A 6,550-nucleotide genomic window follows, 5' to 3' on the forward strand; every position below is an offset into this window, starting at 1 on the left:
TGAAAAAATATGATGCTATATTGTACGAATTATTCGGAAAATAAATTCTTATAATTGATATTCAGCACTGTTGTCATTCGGGGATTGTGATTCAGTACCTACGGAACAAACATTATTTCTAGTTTATCCTGCATAATGACGATCACGAAGACGCTTGATGAACTTTAATAGTGCAGGGATACAGGCGATCCCCTCTATCTGGTAAATAACATCATAAAGGCGCGCACAATTGACGAATTTTTCCTGTGAACGACATAACTCGAAAGCTGTCTGCATGCTCATACTGATGTTTTCGAATCTGTTCTAAGTCTTGATTTTCTACCCTATATACCACTTTGCGTCATAATCTCATTAAAAAAAATCACATGCCTAATTAAACGGGCATTATGAAGTCAGAATGTTAGATATATATATTCAAACTCTTTAAGGCCATTTTTTAGTAACGACAAACGAAAGATCTATGTCAATTGGTTTTTGCTGCTTTGACATGATACATGTAGCTGCACTTTAATTTTTACAAGACAACATTTTTGTTCACTATGGAGATTCCGCACATCGTCAAGTTATCGGAATTCTAAAGGGTACTAACTGTTCACCACTTATTAAGGACCTGTTTCTGTATTGTTACGAATCGCTATTTATATCTAAAATCAACAAAGATCCATCGAAACAACATCTTATATAAAAATTTAATAACACTTTTAGATATTTGGATGATATTTTGCTCCAAATAATGACGATTTCAGTATGTTCACTAAAGATATTTATTCTGTTGAACTTACTTTAAATAAGCTAATACTAACAATGAACACAACCCTTTCCTAAATCTTTATATTTATATCTATAACTGGAAGCTTTATCCTAAAATTTACGATAAAATAGATTTATTATTGTTAATTATCCGTTTTTAGATGGTGACGTTCCCTTGGTACCATCATATGGTGTTTATATACTCCAACTTGTTCGAATCGCTCGTGTATGTAAAAACGTATTTGATTTAAACGAAAGAATTCTATGTATTGCTGAAAAATTATTACACCAGGGTTTTCGATATTACAAACTTGTCAAAATCTTTTCTAAATTTTATCATCGGTACAAGGACATCATTCGTAAATATAAATCATCGTGCAGACATCTTATACGTTCATGATCAGGTATTTCACATCAAATTTTTGATGGTAATATTTTATACAAAGCACAAAGATGTCGTCATTCACCTCAAAAGCTTACCAAACCTTTAATCATAAGGAATATAGATACGATACTATTGTCAAGGCATTGAAGTTGGTATTTTTTGGAATTAATATTGATTCACTCATATGGTCTTTGCATCGGAAATAAACACATTTATTCTAAAACCAATTGTTGGCATGATACGGGTAATGTTCTTCTCGTATGCTTTGTGATAGCATGATACTAAACCCATTACGGGAGGGATTGTGCTTGATTTTGATATGATAAAGACATAATCTTTCGATCAGTTTAAATGAAATCTGAAGCTTGCATGTTAGTTGCTGCTAGTTTTCCTTGTAAATGTATGTTGATCATTTTCATTTTGCCAAGTTTCTTCTGTTGCCTATTCTAACATCGGACTCCGGCTTCTTTTATACCGAGTTTTACTGTGCGTATGGATGTGTGTTTGTTTATTCCACATTGGCTAGAGGTATATTGAGATCTCACAAAACATGTATAACCCCGCGCAATGTTTGTGCCTGTTAGTCTTTTTTTTAATTTTGGTTCATTTGTACTGCTTGTATCAAGTCAAGAATATAACAGTTGTTTTCCACTCATTTGATGTGTTTGAGCTTTTGATTTTGCCATTTTATAATGGACTTTCCGTTTTTGAATTCACCTTGGAGTTCGGTATTTTTGTTATTTTAATTTTTCTTATATGTTTTGGAGTTTGTTGTGGCGTCTATTTTACTGAACTGGCATATATAATTGTTTAGGAGGCAGCTGAAGCCCGCCTCCGGATGTGTTACTTTTTCGCTGCCTTTGGCTGTTTTCTGCTCTTTGGTCGGATTGTTTTCTCTTTGGCACATTGCTCGTTTTCATTCTCATATTATATTATAGGTTATTCAGTTCTCAGACAGGGTATATAATGTGACATTCCCGGCTTAGGGTTTATATTCCCTGAGCCGAAAGCGAATGTGATATAAACCCTAAGCCGGGAATGTCACATCATATACCCTGTCTGAAACCTGAATTACACATATATTACGGATTAGCCCTGCCTTAATGTCTTTTCCAGTACCATTTATTTGTTAAACATTCACCATGCAGTATAAATATTTCCCGCATACGTGAAGGATTTTGTAATTTGCTGTAAATATAATTCTATCGTGTATGAATAATTTGTAATAACACTTTAAGACATTAATTAAGTATTTTGATGTGTAAATCGCGTGATTTTAAATGAAAAACGTATTATTTTCCCTTTGTGAGCCTCTGACGTTCTGTAAGTGTTCTGTATAGCTTAGGACTATAGTAACGTTCGTTTTGATGACGTTGTTGAGGTTCCAATTAGGGTAAAAACGTCGTATATACCCCGACAGTTTCCTGAATATATACTGACATCTCTGTGTTGTTATCCAATCACAAAACTCGACACATTTGTAATCCGTAATATATTTTGATATTTTTTAACTGTTGATATATTTGAACTAGAATTAAAATGATTGCAATCATAAACTTGGTGTTTTTTTTACTATGACTGTGAGCTATTCTCCAGATCATTTGTTATAACAAGGTCGTCCAATATTTCTGATTTAAACGACTGAACATATACTAAATTAAACCAATGAACTCAATGAGAAAACCGCTGAACATAAGAAGAAAAAAAAAAAAAAACACACACACAAAACGTAAAGGTTAAGACCTGAATCCATTTATCTGATGTATGTCTATTGTTCTAACAGCCTATTATTTATTATAATCCACTGTCAAAGTTAATGCACAGTCTAACGTCATTTTTTCCTCGAGAATGTGACCTACCGAATAAGACTTGTCACCGGTTTGTACTTACATGAATACAACAGCCGTTTTTTTTGGCGGGTTTAGTGTTGCTTAGTCATAAGTTTTCTATGGTTTTTTTTTTTGTATACTGTTCTTTGTCTTGACGTCGTTTTTCATTTTTTTTTTTTTTGCCATGGCATTGTCAGTTTGGTTTCGACATATGTCACTTTAAGATTCGAAGTCAGTACTTTAACTTTGTTTTGTTTAAGATTAGATTTTACTTTTCATTAACTGATCGGACGCCTACATATAGATAAGAACCGTACGGATAAAAATCAAGTAAAAAAAACGAAGAATAAACTGACTAAGAAAATATTCTCCTTAGAAAATCCCATTTATTTATGCTCAGAAACACATTTTGCCTGTACTTGAAACGGATCAAGTAAGACAATGTCCTACAACATATTTTTTTAAAGACATGCAATCTTATTTACGGTGCTCGTGCACTCTTTGTTAAAAATCTACAATTATTGGAGAACATTCGCCCACACTGAAAACACACTGATTTACGAATGAGTTTATTTCACGCAACGTTTTTTTTTAATCAAATTTAGTTCAAATAATGAAAAGTCTTATCTTTTCATTCTAAAGGAAGAAAAAAAAACACCAAGATAGCAATCAAATACCATAAGTCGAATAAAAAAAGACAACACAAAGACCAAAAAGACGAAAAGAGAATCAGATAACAAAACACTACACATAAATTTAAAATTTAGAAAATAAATTATAAGAATATTTTGGGTTTCATTTATGCAGCCACATAAACATATTCTAGGATGATCGTCTTCAACAACATGATGATAAAACTATGCACTCAAAATCATTTCTCAAAATAATAGTTCTGAAACAGAAAAAAAAGAACATAAATATTTTTGGAAATAATACATTTTCGAAAAATTGGAAGTGATGTATTAATATTTGAAACAATATCACTGAACATGATATACATAGGATAGACATATCAAAAATTAATTTGAGTTGTGTCGTATCTTCAATTCAGACTATCACACACCAAAGTCACATGAAGTCAACACCCGTTATAGTAAGTTCTGTGATAACGAAAACCTGAAGCACGAACATGTTGAAGGGATTTGATTTAATATCGTTTTTAAGCTCAATTTGGGTATCATGCTAAATCCGAAAATCAATGTTGAATTTCTAAATGGCCACCAAATTCAATTTTGTAAGTCAATGAATAGGAATAATTAGGTTTCAGCGACTCTTTTCACAAAAAATCTTAAGAGTGAAAATATTCGAAAGTCATACACATTTCAGTACAACTAACGATTAATTTTAATCGTAAGATTTTTTGTGAAAAGAGTCAATGGAGTTTTACCACCAAATGGAATTAACAGAATAGCGAAATAGAGAGTGGGAACCCTAGCTTCTTACATATGTAATTCAAAATAAGTGTTAATCAAACATGTTATAGATGTATATCACTTTAGATTATTCAAATAAATAACTTTTTTTTAACTTCATTTACATCAAATCCTTGAAATTTGACACTTTAACAGTTACATATCTTTGCATATGATAGTTTTTACTCCTACATCCCGTTTTACAGTAACAAATAACCATCTCTATGCAGGGAGCTGGTATGAGACATCCTGTCATCAAAATTGGTAAACATTTGTTATTTTGAATTTTAAACCAAAATTCTTCTACTAAAGGCAAGTTTGGTTAATTGCTCAGTATTTCCATATCAATGCCTGATAGTGCATTCTTTTGATATGCCAATTAATAGCATAACATGAAGGAGGCAATAATTCTGGAATGTTTCACTTGTGAAATAAAACAAGTTTTTATCTATTCGTTCTACCTAGTCTATGTTTAGAGGAATACAACCACTAATTCATAGCCCATTGTTTTTTATATTAAATTCTGTAGCTTCAAGTCAAGCATTCATAGCTATTTTGTCTTAAGTTCAAATAAAGTGATAGTCATCTCATGTCAAAACCTGTGCTGAAAAAATAAACATACCTTTAATTGTATATTAGAGCGCACTGGTTCCCGGAAGTTGGGTAGTACAAAAACATGTACCTCTGATCTGAGCAACAGGACAAATATGCCCTTCTATCTTATTTCATATACTTTTATATTATTCAAAAGAGACTTTTAATAAGGGTTCTACAGTGATCCCAATTCCTTAAGCTTTTTTTTACACAAAAATTACCCAAATATTTTACTTATTGACAAAGGTACAGCTATGCGTAGCTACTATTTTGTTTAAAGTATGTACTACTTTCTGACCGGGCCGAATTAATGGCTATACACGTCGTAACAAGAATGTTTTGTTGTAAACTGCTTTGTAAGTGTTAGTTTAACTTCTATAATATCGGTCATCAAATTGTTTTTTGTCAAAATTTAAAAGCTGAAATGAATTTGTATCAAAACCGGTTTTAGAATGAACGACCAGCTCTAATCAAGCTGATGGCAAACTACTGTAGATTTTGAAAAAGACACTTTTGTAGCTTTGCCGTACCTGCAATCATTCTTACTTTGCACTGTATCGATGTGTAATGTTCTAATAAAAGGACTAACACATTTGTATTTCTAGCAGCTACGAAAATATTTTCAATGTTCATATTCTTGTTACAGTGAATGGCATATAATACTACTAGTATACGTCTGTCCGCCTCTTCGTGACATATAAACCATCTTTATCAAAGTCACTTTCTTGGTCACTTCTAACAGCATCTTTATCAGAATATCTACCTGCTGTCACCATAAAAAGGTAATAAAAACTCTGAAGGATAAGGTCAACAGGGAGAAATATTGCTGGATTTGCCTTATTATCGGCCAATACAATATAACATTTTTTCAGCTAATTATCGAAACTGCTCGTGTGCGTTTTCTTGTGATCAAAAAGAACATTTATCCGTCCTAAAAATGGTCTGACTTCTTTATAACACACTTCACAAATACATCGGAAAAGGGTTTCATCTGTTTTACCAATGGTTATGACTAGGGCTTTATTGAAAACGGAAACAATTTTGATCTGGTAGCTTTGTGTAGATAGTTTCCTTATCATAGAGGTTTACAAAATGCGTGTCTCGTTAGGATTAATATCGATGTCTCCATTACTTTCACTTTCTAGCAATTCTTATGCACCGTATAAGATTTGCAAAAACATATCAAAAGAGTTTGGTATACGCTACAAATCTTCTCCAAACAGTCTAATGCCAATGTGCTTTTTCTTGTCCTCAAGATCAGACCGTAATCTTAACGCCACATGTACCAGATTAAGGCGACAGTAGTTTACCGAATGTTCAAACCTCGTAAATCGATTAAGAAGAGACAAATCAAGCGACACACTAAAAAGGGGGGCATCACATGAGCTCCAAGAGGAACTAGATCGAGTGCGTTGACAGGGTAAGTGTCTACTGCTTAGCATGCATCACCATGTTTTGCAAATTCACACTCAGTCAAAATGTCACAATCGGGACAGGAAACAATCGATAACAGATATAACGACTAAATTGGTATCTAACGATTTTAACATCAATTTTTAAGATTCGGTCTATTGTGTCGT

This window comes from Mytilus californianus, unplaced genomic scaffold, assembly GCF_021869535.1.
Source record: "Mytilus californianus isolate M0D057914Y unplaced genomic scaffold, xbMytCali1.0.p SCAF_1, whole genome shotgun sequence".
NCBI lineage: Eukaryota > Metazoa > Mollusca > Bivalvia > Mytilida > Mytilidae > Mytilus > Mytilus californianus.